General features: G+C 36.0%; 1 long non-coding RNA gene and 1 other non-coding gene across 2 annotated transcripts; both read left to right on the forward strand.

Moving 5' to 3' along the window:
* Positions 1–6,356: 6,356 nt before the first annotated feature.
* LOC136975341 (uncharacterized) lies at positions 6,357–10,453 on the forward strand. Its single transcript, XR_010880780.1, has 3 exons — positions 6,357–6,459; positions 9,694–9,884; positions 10,202–10,453. It is a non-coding gene; the product is annotated as an uncharacterized lncRNA (long non-coding RNA).
* A 4,430-nt stretch (positions 10,454–14,883) lies between these two features.
* TRNAV-UAC (transfer RNA valine (anticodon UAC)) lies at positions 14,884–14,956 on the forward strand. Its single transcript has one exon. It is a non-coding gene; the product is annotated as a tRNA-Val (tRNA).
* Positions 14,957–16,473: the final 1,517 nt, after the last annotated feature.

The following is a 16,473-nucleotide window of genomic DNA, read 5'->3' on the forward strand; positions in this document are numbered from 1 at the left end:
AGAGGTCCTTCGCCAGGAGTACGCCAACGCACAAAGAGAGTACAAAAGGCTCATTAATGACACCAGGTCTGCCTCATGGAAGGAGTACTGTGCCAATGCATGCAACAGGGACCCATGGAGTAAACCTTTCAAAGTAGTATACAATAAATTCAAGCACACACACATACCGTGCTCTGTAAAAAAGGCTGATGGCAACTTCACAGAAACTATAACAGAGACATACGAATACCTTCTCTCAGAACTCTTTCCACGGGACCACGAGGACACTGACAGCCCCTGTCAAGCGAAGATTAGGAAGGAGTGCCCCCCACTTTGAACACTGATACAGACAAGGACTTTAGTCCCAGTGAAATAGCCAAATTATTTCAGGAAATAAACTGGAGGAAAGCTCCAGGCCCAGACAAAATTACGGGGAACATGGCCAAGCATACTTTCAATGCCATTCCAACTACCATGTTAATAATTTACAACAAATACCTTCAACTCCAGTATTTTCCCAAAGCTTGGAAATGGGCTGAAATCAAGCTCATACCTAAAGCCCAAACAAGAACTAGTGTAACAGCGAAGGACTTTTGCCCTATATCCCTACTACCAATTTTTGGAAAAATCCTCGATGCCTTAATATGTAAAAGACTGGAATTTAAAATGGAAAAGACAAACTTTCTCCACACCAACCAGCACGGATTCCGTAAAAACAAGAGTACGATTATGGCACTACACCAAATGATCGAGGTGATAAGGAATGCAAAACAAAACGACAGACATACATTGGCAGTATCGATCGATTTTCAAGGGGCATTCGACCACGCGTGGTGGCCGGCTATCCTCTCGGCACTAAAAGACATAAATTGCCCTAAAAACATCTACGGGGTCTATAAGAGTTTTCTTATGGAAAGAAAGGCAAGCATAATGCTCGGCTCCAAAGTCATTACGAGAGATATACACAGAGGGTGCCCACAGGGCTCTAGGTCTGGGCCAATACTGTGGCTTGCACAATATAATGATATTTTCAAACTCCAAGAAAACTCCTTAGTGGACACTACTATCGATATATTAGGATTTGCTGACGATACGATGATACTGATGTCACACAAAAACCAAGAAGTCTTACAGAATCAGATGAACAAACTTCTAAAAATTGTAAACTTGTGGGCAGAAAAGAAAAAACTGATAATCAACCCAGCTAAATGCGCAAGTATACTTTTTCCACGGCATCATCCTCTTAAAAAGAAACCAGCAATTGAACTGCCTGGGCATAGGATTAAACATAACTCAGACATCAAATACTTAGGTCTGAAGATTGACGAGACTTTAACATGGAAATCACATGTCAGCCACATCCACAACAAGGCAGTTACGATGGCCCACTCCCTACGCTGCATCTCCCGGAACACGTGGGGAATAAATTCTAAGACTAGCCAGACAATCTATAAATGTGCAATCGAACCGGCCATTACTTATGGGGCGGAGATCTGGGGAGAAGCCGCCAACAAGCAAAACATTAAGAAACGCCTTAACTCTATCCAACGAATGAGTTTAATATCGATAGCTAAAGCATACAGAACAAGCCCAACGAACGCATTGCAAGTAATTTCAAACATTCTACCATTAGACCTAAAAGTTTTAAAATTATATTGGAAATACCAACTTTTAGGTCAAAGGACAAACAGCATTCAAACTCCCATTGTCCATGCTTCTATGGAGGAACTTATAAAAGACATCCAGAACTACGGCCTGGACGCACAGCAAAAGGCTAACATAGTTCATCCTGCTGAACCAAACCCGGAAATTACCAAGGCACCAGCAATAAATGACAAAACGTACAATGTGTTTACTGACAGGTCGAAATCTGCCGAGGGAGTTGGGTGTGCATTAGTTGTTAATAACACTTCCAGAAAATCAATTTACCAGGCCTGCTTCAAGCTAGGAATGCAATGCTCAAATAACCAAGCCGAAAGTTTGGCTATTTTGAAGGCGTTGCAATATATCAGAGACAAGCCGATGTTCAGAAATAAGACAATACGTATCAACAGCGATAGTAAAACGGCCCTAGCCCAAATCGGGAAACTACGCACAAAGTTAACAATAGTTCAAGAAACTATCAACCTTCTGATGCTACTTAGGGGAAAAGGGATAAAAATCCTCTTAAACTGAATCAAAGGGCATTCTGGGATAACTGGAAACGAATGAGCCGACCTACTTGCAAAAAAGGCGGCTAAGGCAGACATACCCATCTCTCTCAACACCCTTCCATCGAGCATGGTCAAGTCCCAACTAGACAACATCATGACTCAACTCTGGCAACAGAGGTGGGAAGCAGAAAAAACAGGCAGACTTGCCTTCAAATTTTTTCCAAGCATCCAGGACAGGAGGCACGACTTTTTACCATCCAAACTTCATTACCACCCAAATCGTTACAGGGCACGGGAACTTCAAGGCATACCTGAAACGTTTCCTGAACAAAGGAAATGGGAAATGCCCTTGTGCCCTAGCTGACGATCAAGATGTGCAGCATATCATCTTTTTGTGCACTAAATACAAACACGAAAGACGAATTTTAGCGAGCACTCTGTATGACCATGGTTTTCACTGGCCATGCCAGCTGAAAGCCTTTTTCACCAATCAAAAGACCCTACAGGCTCTTGAAACTTTCATCAGAGCAACGGACATTCTAAAGTATAACAGCTAGGCGGTACATACACATTTGCTTTGGCCCCATGGCAAGACAGCTGTTGGGGGCCTCTTGTCATATACTGGCTGTATTGTACACACGCTTTTTTCTGTTACCTTCTAAGCCATGCAGGCCTTGTCTTGTGTACACATGAAACTGTATTAATTTGTTTTGTTTTATTTTATTATGTTACCTCCAAAGCCATGGAAGCCTTGTCTTGTGTACACACGCAACTGTATTAATTTGTTTTGTTTTATTTTATTATGTTACCTCCAAAGCCATGGAAGCCTTGTCTTGTGTACACACGCAACTGTATTAATTTGTTTTGTTTTATTTTATTATGTTACCTCCAAAGCCATGGAGGCCTTGTCTTGTGTACACACGCAACTGTATTAATTTGTTTTGTTTTATTTTATTATGTTACCTCCTAAGCCATGGAGGGCTTTGTCTGTTTTTCCCCAAGGGGCTGTTCATACGCGTTTTGTGTGTTGAGCACCAAGGCAAGTTAGCTGTTATGGAGCTCCTAATGTCTCAAGTTGTAGAGGCAGTCATTCTGTACACAATTATATGTTTGTATTTTGTATTCATTGATGTTATACAATTGGCTCTCAGGTGGAACATTGTAATCTCATATTTCACACTTTCCTGTCATCTTTCTTTTCTTCATTCTTCTAACTTCTATAACTCTTCATATTTCTCTTTCCAAGGCTATACCTAATAGTGGAGGCCTTCTAATCCTTTGGTAAATGTAAAATGTAAAATGCTGCTTTTATTCAGATTTATGAAATTATAAATTAAGTATCAACAATAATTTAATAAAATTAAATAAAGTTTCCACTACTCTGATCTTCAAAGACAACCTCTTCGAATCAAATTCCAAACGAACTTCTCATCAACCACTCAGACCCGAGATGATTTACAACTAAGAAAGAATTATACAAGTTTCTATTTTCAGATACAAAATTCCAGCAAAGAGTTGCTTAACTTTCTCGGCAACATTTGGTTGCACCATCTGTTATAATATTTAACTTTAAAAAACTTTAGCTACTCACCTATAGTGTCGTTTGGAATCTGTCACTCTAAATAAAGCTCTCCAATTCAACGTAAAATCGACAAACTTGAATACTTATACGACGGAAGCTCTGTCACTAACGAAATAAAAGATAATTTTTAACGCTAATATCATCCCAGAAGAAAGTAAATTGCGAAATCAAAATTTTTGAATTTAAATTTATTGCAATTTTATTTTCCTTAGTTAACAGTTACGTTTCATAATTGGAGTCTGTTCCGGTTGCATTGGTAGCCACGCTATTTAAATTCAAATATTTTCTCTAAACGGAGTAGATGACTGGCACGATTCTATTGCTATAGAAAAAGTATAATGTGGGAAACGCCGGGAGGTAGGACAGAAGTCGTACCTCCTTTTTGTCGGCGAATAGGTCGGCAAGACCCACCCCACTGTCAAGGATGGCTAAAATTTTTCGTATCCCGACTCGTCGGGAGTAATTGTCAGGTCGAGTGGAGGAGTGTGTGTGGGGTCGTCGATAAGAAAAGGCAATATTCGTAATAACAGGACAACACAGATAAAGGTTTATTGGAATATAGGAACTATTACAGAAACGCGACGCATCCGTCCCTAATCGCGGGAGAGAGAGAGTTCACAATTGTTTGGGGGGGGGTCATACCTCTCGGTTATTGACACACTCGCTGAATGTGGAGGCAGATGAACAATCGCAGAATCGTCTTCCCTGGCGGTGGCCTCGGTCGGTGGGCGGAGGGGTGGTCAGGCTCGTCTTCGGCAGCGTCGGCGTCTTCGAGTTGGCCCTCGCTTTCGACTCGGTTTTCGACGGGACGTTTTCTTCGTCCTAGGTTCAGCCACCCCGTTCTTAGAGATCTCCCCCCTATTTATACTCCCGATCGCGTCCGCTAAGCTCACCAATCGCGACGGAGGGCGATGATTCGGGCTCATGACGCAGAAGTCGATTCCGGGTAGGAGGGAAGCGAGTTTGACGGCGGAAGACTGTACATCCTTTGACTTGCGATTGTTATCTTTGATTTACATTGTTATCTCCCGAGGGGGATAATAAAATAAAGAAATGTTAAATTTTATCGAAATTTAATTTACAGAGATTTCGACTCCAAAATCGGACCGGCTTGATACGGTCCTCACAATAATGTATAAAGGCAAGACACTACTAATTTGAAGTGGATACAATATATTTTAAATTTAATAAACCAAAAATAATTTTAGTAAAGTCTGTTACTTAATTACTTAAATTATATTTACAATATACAAAACCTTGCCTTTTATTTTTTTTCAATAGATTTAACTAAAAGTGTGATCTAAAATATATTTTGCCAGAAGAAATAATTGAGCCTTTTGATTTTACCTTACAATTGTTTTTTTTATTACAATTAGATACGCGAATTATTCTTATAATTGCGATATTTATTCACGTTTAGTCTGTTCTATCTCTGTGGATACTAAGAGGACTTTTTCAATCACAGGGAGAATGAGTTCTATCAGGCGCAAAAACAGTGGCCACTAGAGATGGACAAAGCCCGAGATATTTGGCAACAATTAATATCTGAATAATTTCTGAAGATTTTTCACTATTCGAATATTATCCCGAGTCTCCTAGAATAATACTTAAATTTACTTCATGATGTCCATTAACATTCTACAGTAATTGTTTTTCATTTTAAACTAGCTGTGATATGTTTTACATACATGTACGCGAAAGTTTCGTGTAAAGGTAAATGCAAGTCGAGGTCAGAAATCTTTTAATTCACGACAAGTTTAATGTTTTTTTTTGAATATTAAATCCCACGTCATTGAATATAATTATATTAGGCACGTGTATACGTATTTCGTAATATCAAATCAGTAAATTGATATAAAAATTTTGCTAGAATTTTAATTTAAATTCGTCAGTTTACATAATTTAGTTTAATGTTTTTTTTAAAAAAATAGATGTCTTTATGTTTTAAAAATAACTGTTTAAATATAGAATAATAAATCATAAAAATGTTTGATATGTATAAATTAATTCATCGTGTAGAAGAGATGATTTTACACATTTTTCTGATGTATTAAAGTCGGGCGGTGACAGAGTCTTTTCGTCATTCTGGACATTCAAACAAGTGTTCTGCACGGAGATAAACAGACAAACGGACAGGAGTTCAAAGAAAATTATTTTTGTCCTTCTGATACGATTGGCAATTTCCTTAATGAGATTCGGTAACCCAATTCTTCCGCTGCTTGATCAAGACTTTTCGTATATTTTATCTGTTCAACATTCTGTATATAGGGAAATAATAAGCGTGAGAATTCAGCCTTCGATCGAAAAGACTAGAAGGGAACAAAAGAATGAAAACGAAAGGAAAGTTTTAACATCGGAATCCAGCAGCAGCTTCAGAAATTTTTAGAGCGGTGCAGAAAACAATCAATACACCCTTAAAAATTTTTTACTTCCTGGGGTACGGGTTTACTCTGGAAAATGCCCTTAATCCTCAATTCATTCTGTTTTTTCCTTTTAATCACCCGAGAAATTCGACATTCGATCGGATTTACCGCTGTAAAATGTGTTTAATTATCGCTCAATGACGAATGAGCGTGATAAAATTCGATTAACTACGTCACCGTCGCTATTTATTTAGGAACGGCGCAACAAAAATCGCTTAGAAAAAAATGGAAATCGTTTGGGCTGCGATTTTGTTAATAGCGATCTATTCGGTACATCGTCTCTTCGCGCGGGATGGCGCAGACCAGAAGTCAACACGTACAGGTATCGTCGCTTCATCCCTTTTTATTATATGTAGAGTAACTTCGGTCGAGAAGCTTAAAGGTTAACTTATAACTTCCGGAAATACGCACGAATTGCGGAAGTTGATAACGTCCCTCTATTTTCTATTTTTACTGGAACTCAAATAATTCGTAAAAGAGATAAAAGTCACGCGAGGATGTGGAGACGTTATAAGCGTGCGGATATGTAAAATGAAAAGCATAAGAAGCGCGTAGACATGTTGCTACAAAGCTGTGCAACACAAAGGAGATGACGCCACTGAAACGGCCTTTACCGTTCAATAGAAATAAAGCGATTAGTCGAGATAAAAATAATAATAAAACACCTTCCGGACGTTCTACTCGATAACATTCTATTGTTTATCACCGATTACGCAAAACTTGCGATTCGCGACCGGAAGTTGCGAAGAGTTGCGTAAAGATAACGAGCGTTAGATGTGAAATTAACGCATTTAAGCAAATTAAAACTAGTTTGAAATTAATATCCACGAGAATTCAATCGTTCGAGATTGAGAAATTGCTTACGAATAACACGCGAATGACGAAGTCTTGATTGTATTCAATTTCATATTGCTAACGGGATCGGATCGGCGAAGATAACGGTAAAAGGGTGAGTTTATTCGTTAGGAAGAAGTCGATTGTCGATTGGACTTTGGCGTTGTAGGAAATAAACACATCCAGATAAACGTTTTTCCTCGCTCGGCCCTCTCTTATGTACTCTACTGTAAGAATACATTTCTATCTATTCGCTTTGTAAATTGATACCAATTCTTCCAAACGGACATTCGGAAGGATCCACAATTTAATTACTTCTTGAAGATAAAAGCAAGGTTTTTCAATAAAAATTTGGTGAGAAAAGTTAAGGAAATCGATGCCCAAATTAGAAAAATATACTTCAGTCGTCTCGGACAGGCGTTGTATGTGTTTGTCCATCATTTTGTTTTCTATTTGTGTCTTCTGTTTATCTTTGCCTTATCGAATTTTATTAATGGAAGGTAAAGTAAACTATTATATGTAGAGTTGATTACAAATAGTGATATATTGATGTATCTGAATGTTTCTGATATTAGAATCTGGTCATTTTAAAAAAGTTATGTTCTGTTTTGTATGTAATTCTTGCTTAATTGGAATGTCGTTGTATAGATTTATATAATACCCTTGACATACTGAGAGATTTAACTCTCTTTTCGAGGTCTCCTATGTGTCGAAATTGGGTAAATGTTAGATTATTTAACGGATGCCGTTTTCCGCTTTTAAAGACGTAAGTAAATGGTCGGTTAATATAAATTCACTGTCAAAAGGCATTGTTTAAGTCATACGGGAGTTTACACGGTAACTTATGTAAACCGTGTGTAAATTTTATAATCAACATACAGAGAAAACATTAGCTTCTATCAATGATTGTAAAAGTCGCGATTAAATTATCAGGCATTATTATTACTATTTCGTCCGCTGTCTGACCGTCTGTCTCTCGATTTTTCTTTACTATTGAAAACGAAGTTAGATAGATGAAAGAAAAGAGCATTTTTAGGGGCAGGAGGCCCCAGTTAACCATATACAAAACAAATACTTCACTTTAAAAGTTTCACCCTTTATAAACAACAGAAAAAAATTATATCCAACATTTACAGTTTCTACTTAATACTTAAAAACATCTTTCTAAAAGTAAAAGTAAACTAAAATATTTCTGTGACGTCAAATTATTTATCGATTGCTCGATTGCTCAACACACCCAAATATCTATATTTATCGTATATAAATCATGAAAATAATATTTGGGACGTTTTTAAAGAAAATGTCCAATTACTGTCTTCTTCATGACCGAGAGTTAAGGCGTTCTAAAAAACCTGAGATCGAAATTTTCATGGACAATAAGTGCTGAATATGTCGGGTTTTTGTCCCTCGTCACTTTGCTGCCCCCCTAGTGAACCTGGCTGAAGAAATAATAAAAAGTATAATTATTAATAACAATAATAATAATAGGATTTATTGGATAAGAAAACGGAATTTTGGGCGATCTGTCAAAAGGAAACTGTACGGGTTCGAGACGTGAAGGAAATTCAAGGTATTCTGGTGCAAACACATGACCAGCGTTTAGTGGTTTTATACAATGACTCACTGGTGGGCTTTTTGGTCAGATGGAATAATGAATACTTTATTATACCATTGTGGTAGATAGGCCTACATTTCTTGACTTGAACTCGTAATGAAAGCAATAGTTTACACGCGAAGGTATACTAACTTTGTAATAATGATAACGTAATTGAACAGAAGCATGCACCCGCTTTAAATTTTGGATATTAAACTCTGTACTGTATTTTATTTACATAATGAATACTTTAAAAACAAAGATGTCCCGTGTTTATTTTAACTTACACACTTCTCTAGGTTTCTGTTTTTTTAAGTGAAAATTAAATATCCAGGTGTAGTTCAGGGGACCCGTGATTCCTTCTTTGTAAATAAATAAACAGTGAAAAATATGTACAGCACTAAATTTGAATGTGACAAGCGTGCTTATAAGCGTGTAAAAACAATATGTAAGAATTTACTTTTATAATGTTACAAGCGTGAATGCTAAAACTAGTAGAACTGAAGGCAGAATGGCACCTACTTGGCTGATTGTCTGAGTGTTGTTGTGCTACTTTCCTCTCAATCTATTCCAAAGGTAACTGTAGGTTGTATTCTAATTCGAACAGTCCAGTATCGGTTCTAATTATGCAACAGATTCTATGCACAAACGATTATCGATCGTCCATATTTACCAGATGTTAATGCTGAGAAAAGTTGTATCAAAGTTAACGTAGTACCTAAATAATCTTTTTAATGTAAATATTTAATTCATCATTAAAATTAAATAAATATTTATAATTACATAAGGAATGATATTTTACCTATTTTTCATTTTTTAAATCAAAGATCAAGATCGTTCATTACATTTTTTAAAATCATATCACCTTCCAAATACTAAAAAGGACGTTTTAAGACTCCTCGTAGATCGGCCAGGAAATACAGTTAGTTGGTAAGAATTGTGACTCTAAATGACTGAAGATGGTGGCGTATTAAAACATAATGTAGAATCTCCAGATATATTAAATACCACATTCCTTTGAGCAAGCGATTAACCATATTTAGTCTTGTTATTATTAATCTGTGATAATATTATTATTCTGTAAATGCTGTGTTCTGAATATTACTATTTTACTTGTTTCTTTCGAAGGTTTGGGATTTTCTACAAAACTCGCTTTGGCCTTCTTATACATAAAATTGCTGAGACTAATCGGTAAGAACAGGAAGGGCACAGAGAACATTTATGGAAAAGTTAAAAACGATGTTGTGTCACTAGGCGTCTTGCCTCATTCTAGAGAATGGAAATATGAATTACCTCGTCCCTACAATCCATCCTCACAGGTAGGTTGTAATTCTATGAAAATATTTTAATGTCCATCACGGTCATAGAATAGTCAAATGTACCTTATTCAATACGCGTATTCGTCATAATTTTGTTCTGAGGAATAGGTGTTTTAATCCGACCTATTGTGGACCTTGGTCTAATCTCTAATGGGCAGAAAAAGTAAAAAGAGTCGAAACATCTATATAATTATTTCAGAATTTTAACAGGACTGGAATAAGTGAAACTGCAGTTGTTAAAATAATTTATGTAATTTTGCTCAAACCGAACTTTAAGAAAACAGAATAAATTTGTAATTTTTTATATTTTTGTAAAGAGGAGCGACGAGATCGCCTTCCACGGTGTCAATTCGAAGGGAGCGTGTCTTGTGACGTATCTGATTCGAAGAGCGGACGATTTTGCCGACGTCTGGTTGTATCTGAAACTAGAAGACGGTCGATGTTATTCTCTGTTGCGTCAACCAACCACCGCCAATTACGTCGGCATGGAACAATGTTTCGCGGCTGACGGTCTGTCCATCAGGTGTCTGAGTCCCATGCGTCGCTGGAGAATTGTCTTTAATGGACTCCTCAAGTAAACATCTTTAAAAGTATTATTAAAGCAGTGTAAAATTGTTTGTATTTTATACTGTGTAAATTTAAAATAGTTTCGTTAATGTTAAAGACGTTGTGTATAGTTTAGAGTGGCTTTAATGTTTAGCGACAAATCTCTGATGAGAAAATAGACATACAAATATATTTTACAAATAACAAATACAGTCAAACCTGTTTTTATGCGGGGGATAGGGACCGCATTAAAAAAAACGCATTAAAAAAAATCTCACGAAACTTCACGAATGACTGTAAATAATAGTTTTCGCGACACAATTAAAAAATATTTTTTTTATGCGGTCAACAGGGACCGCATAAAAAAAGTCTCACATAGAAAATAACTCAAAACCGTACGAAATAGAATTTATTGACAACAGATGTCAGCACTTGACTGCATCGTCTGGTCTATCGTCTGTTTTACGTATTTTTGTCCAGATGGTGTTTTGTTGACTTAAAAAGTAAATTATTTCATTTTTCGCATATTCATGCAATAATATTACTATAATAAGTGCATTTATACTATAATAAGTTTATTTAGCTATAATAAGTCAATGTAAGACATGACGAATCGCACGAGACTAGTCGCCAACTATACCGCACAAATTAAAAATTCGCATTAAAAAAATCGCACAAATAAAAATCGCACATAAAAAGAGCGCATAAAAACAGGTTTGACTGTACTGTGATCAGATAATGTCATCGGATATAAATTGAGCTGTTTTATGAAATAGCAAACTCAATTTCACTGGTGAACCGACCTTAGGCTTTTTTAATTTTTCGCTCCGAGGAAACTAAGTAGAGTTTATTAATCATACATATCGTGAGTACAACCAGGTGCATAATACAGGTGGCCAAGTGGCATGAGACTGGAAGTAACATAAACAGCACCGAATTATGAGATTATGCCAGAAATTACGAGATCTGCCAGAGCCTCACTGGGCGAATGCGCACTCAATTTCGAAACCGTTTAGTATTTAAAATTTTACTTTCCATTTTAGGGGACTCGAGAACGAATGCACTAGAGTCAGAAATTCTCAACAATATTTCGGAGGTGGTTCATTATGAATACGTTGTCTCTCATCACATGGCAGCTAGGGATTGCAATCCAGCAGTGTTTTCAATGCAGGTGGATTTTTGCTAGACCAACATCATTTCAGCTGGATCCAGCGCAGATGTATTTTTGGTGCAATAAAGTCTTATCTATCTATCTCTCTATCCAGCAATTTATGGTTCTTTTTTAAAGAAATAAAACATTTTTTTTTAAATACTTAAGAAACTTTTATTATTTAGACTGGTCGCTATAAATCAGTAAAACTTCTTACACATTTAGGTATTAGACTTAACTTTGGTTTGGTTTGACACTTGAACTAGAAATAATTAACTTTAAATGTTTAGTTAGATTTTAATTATAATGTAATCTTTAAGTTAAATAATAACAAAGGTAATTCTACTAATTAATTTATATTAATATATCATAATAATGTAAGGACGGATAATCAGTAGCTAAGTGGCTATCAGTCTTACCAGTTTTCTTATATTTTATTTTTGTTTTTATTTTTTTAATTTAAATCGTTAGAACATGCACATAGTACATATCGTATTGACTCAAATCTTGAAATTGTTCCAATTTTTAAAATATTGATTCACGTAATTATTTAACTTAAATGTGATATTGTTTGCTCTGTCGAAGATCTCATGTAGTTCACTTCCATCGTTGCAGTTGGATAGTATACTTATTTCTAAATGTTGGGTAATTTCTTTTACTTTACAACATTCACAAAAAATGTGAAATTTAGATAATGTTTTATTACATTTTAAGCATGTAGTCTGGGAAAACTCTTTGAATTTATTATTAATAGTTTTTCCGTATTTATTCAGTCTAAGTTGTATAAATAGTTTTTTGACGTTGAAGGCAAGATTAGTCAACAAATATTTATTGTTCGATGGATAATTTAAACTTTTTTCTACCAGTCTAAATTTTTCCGTTTCTGTATATCGTCCATGTCCTGTACAATTGAATTTTGCATAATTCTTTGGATTAGCAATTTACTCTGGTGATCAACAGTATTCCTTTGTTCTATGAATAAGCTGATAGAGAACTCATACGTATTGAGTATTTTCGATAATTGTAATATCCAATTTCTAATTTGGTTTTTTCCTTTGATTTTTGGTATAATAGATGTAACAATGTCGTAGTTAGATCCTCTGCGTTTATAATTTTTATTAGAAGCTTAATGTATTTTTTATTATTATAGTTTAATTTAAATCTGCTTAACTCCAGTCTAAGTGAGCTTCCAGGGAAATTATAACAGTTTGCTTATATAGGCTCTACATATCAGTCTGTAGTTATTTACAACTAATTTAGCTATTTGTGTTAGTAAAGTAGTGATTAAGTAATTAGTAGTAGTCTAGTAGTTAGTTATTATTATCACAATCATAAATCATGTACAGTACCTTACTTTATCATCATTAATAAAATATGAGAATAGAAACTAACAAAATAAGCTAATAAACACAGGATGCGAAGAAACAAACGTACGAACGCGTAACAAAACAATTTGCTTACTTGACGGCTTGTCTCCACTTAGCCTTATGAAAAATCCTAACAGCTATCATTAATTAAGATAAGTATTAATTAAAAAGAAAAGCATAAAGTTTATCAAGTTGCAGAATATCATAAAATTTAGTCTCCTGCTTTGATTTCAGAGAATTAAGTCGTATAAATCATATTAATTCTTTATTGTATAAATCTTAGCTCGTTATAAAAAAATTAAAGTACAGTAGAGTGTCGATAAGTGGAACGTCGGTAAGTGGAATGGCCGGAAAGTGGAACGATTTTCAGTCGGACTGTGTCGTGCTGAATCGAATGTTTTTGATACTAAATTTACTTCTAAAGTATAATTTTCATGTTTTTTATATTCTTTAATATATTTATTTTGTTTGTACAAAATGCAGAAATAATTTTTAACGATACGATAGCCTCGATGATTATTATAAAAATTTTCGTTAGGCTTAAAATCGACGAAAATTCAACACGAAGCGACACGCAACGGAGAAAAATTCAACAGGAAGCGATACGCAACGGAGAAAAATTTGAACATCGGACAGGTTAATGTAATTTTTCGTACAAAGTTGGAAACTCGAACAAATCATTAACTGGAAGGACCCCAGTCCCCAATTGGTTCCACTTATCGACGCTCTACTGTATTACATAAAAAGTTACTGTAATATAAACAATCAATATAATTGCTTAGTACAATACAATAAAAAAAATAGTGATTATTCTTATGCATATTTAAAAAATCTGAAATTAGTAAAATGTAAAAAATTAATGAAAAATTTATGTAAAATGTTTTACAATTAAATTTTTACAAAAGTAATGTAACTACAGTATAACCGGATACGTTGCCATTATTATCGTCAAGTATAAAAGAAATTTTCGTCTCGAACAACTTTAAACAGAGAAGTAATTAGAAAAGTGCTTAATAAATACACAAATACAAGTTGTTATAAAATCATATCAGAAATACGACAAACTATTAAGTAAAAATACCCTGTAATTTCTCGAAATCGTCGTTTGTCTCGTATATACACGTTTCATTCAGAAACAATTTCTTCTTTGTTCTACTCGAAACACGTGATCTGCGATGCACAGAAACGTGACTAAAATACACAGTTGCATAATGCGGTGCGAATTTCGATTAACAAAAAATTCAAAGCTGTGCTTGCCAGGTTTCGAACCTGGGACCAGTGGCGTAGCGTAGTGGGGGCGGCAGGGGCGTCCCGCCCCGGGCTACACTTATAGGGAGCGGCAAAAATTCACAATAAATAATAATATCTTGTAAAAATATTTCAATAAAGAGTGGCGTAATTATTCTCCGCCCCAGGCGGCTGACACCCACGCTACGCCGCTGCCTGGGCCCTTCCGCGAGTAAAGCGGACGTGATAACCGCTACACCACAAGCACTCGTCCGTCTCGACCACGGAACTTTTCTAAGAACACTTAAATCGTTGTGATAACTTCAAGTGCAGCAGTGAATGCGGAACTTTTCTTACAAAATCCTGATTTCTATGACAAAGGACACTCGTTAACCGCGCGAGCACGAGTAGACACGTCCGATCGAATTGTTTTCTTATCGGCAATGGCGATTCGCAGATCCAAATCGCAAAGTCGTTTGCTCGTCTTATCCTTCAATTACGTGTTTTTCAATTACAAATTGCTTCGTCGATTTCACAGAAAAACAACCGACAGTTGTTTCCGAATGGCTGTAAACTCCATCAAATAGCCTCAGCCGAAGTTTCGTTCGGCTGGAACTATCCTATCACGGCTGTAGATCTGAACGAAAAAAAAAATTACTTTTGTATAAGATCTCAAAAAAAGAAACGCCGTTCCGCTCTTCTGTAGCAGGTGTCTGTGGTGTAGCGGTTATCACGTCCGCTTTACACGCGGAAGGTCCCAGGTTCGATCCCTGGCAGACGCACGAGCAGTTTTTATTTCTTCCCTACGACAATCGTGTTTTTATTTTGTTTTTTTCGTCGCTTGTCATTGCTTTTTACCACGTTCGTTTTCCTCATTCGCAAGTAATCTTTTGTCCTCGTTCTTTTCACATGGTTTGGCCTACGCCTAAAAACGACACGAAAATCCACAAAAAATTCGTGCATACTACGAAAACATACAGTACAGAATGGTAGATAAGTATAATTGTCAAATATTTAATGAAATGATAAAAATCCTTCTGGAAATAATTTATATATATTTTCATGTAAAAAATACAAGGAAACTAACTTTGTTGATGTAAACCTTCTGTTGATAGACCTTGAGGATGAAGACACAATTACTGTATATGAAATGTTAAATACACTAATTAATTAATCTAAATTTAACGATCAAAACTTTAAGTCCACAAATTGACAAATATAAATATAGAGTGTCGGGTGACTGCGAAAACAGGAAAGATTGTTATTATTATAGTGCTAAGAGTCGTCGTTAGTGTTTAATTAAATATGTACGATCATTATTTATAAAAAATAATTTCACAAATAACTTGCAACAGGGCCAGTTGAGCATTAGCACAGCAATGTGTCATTACACATAATAATGAATTATATTGTACAAAGCATTCTTCGAATATTACCAAAAAATTCCCTACGCTTTATCACTGCGCGTTTGAAACGATCAAAACATAATCTTTAATCTTACAATTGACAGTGAAATTTACAAATTTACTCAAAATACGGTACGACCCGTTTAAAGCCGGATGCACACATGCGGCGTGGCAAGGGAAAGCGGCAGAATGACGTCACTTTTTCTCGCCGCAGAAGTCTATTTCGTGCCGCTTTTCTCGTGCAGCGAAAGTTGGTCGAATTCTATCTTTCGCGGCGGCCGCCGCCAAGACGCGTTTCTATCAGCCAATAACATTTCGTCTGGCAGTCACGTGAGAAAATACAATCACGTGGTGTTTTAATGGCGGGAAGTTCGACGTGGTTAATCGAGATAACTAACATCAGAATAAAGAGAAAAGAATAATAAATTTAACACAAAATCTTCACAGATACAGTAATCATATATTATTTATTTCAAAGAACAAAACAACCGAATCTTACTCGAAATAGTATTCTTAATCGGGAGATCTTAATCGAAGAATAAGCCTATTTTGTACATCAGTTCTTTATCGATCCAACAAAATATCTCGGCAAGATTCTTGCCAATACGATATCTCTAATCCAAAATATTCATTCGAATCTTCGACGAAATCTCCTAGCTAAATAAAACGAGCCGTAGAAAACAAAATTTGTAAATACGTGGATAGCGGAGTGTCGTTATCGTTCGCCATCTTGAATACCGAACGCATGCGCCGAACTGTAAACGGATTGCCTCTTGTGTGGTCGTGCTGCCGCGCGGCGAAGACGCGTTTGCGTCACCGCTTTTCCTTGCCACGCCACATGTGTACATCCTCCTTAACGCTGCCTCGACTAACGCTGATTCGATATACCGCGG

This window comes from Centruroides vittatus, unplaced genomic scaffold, assembly GCF_030686945.1.
Source record: "Centruroides vittatus isolate TY-2023 unplaced genomic scaffold, ASM3068694v2 contig_370, whole genome shotgun sequence".
In the NCBI taxonomy this organism is placed as follows: domain Eukaryota; kingdom Metazoa; phylum Arthropoda; class Arachnida; order Scorpiones; family Buthidae; genus Centruroides; species Centruroides vittatus.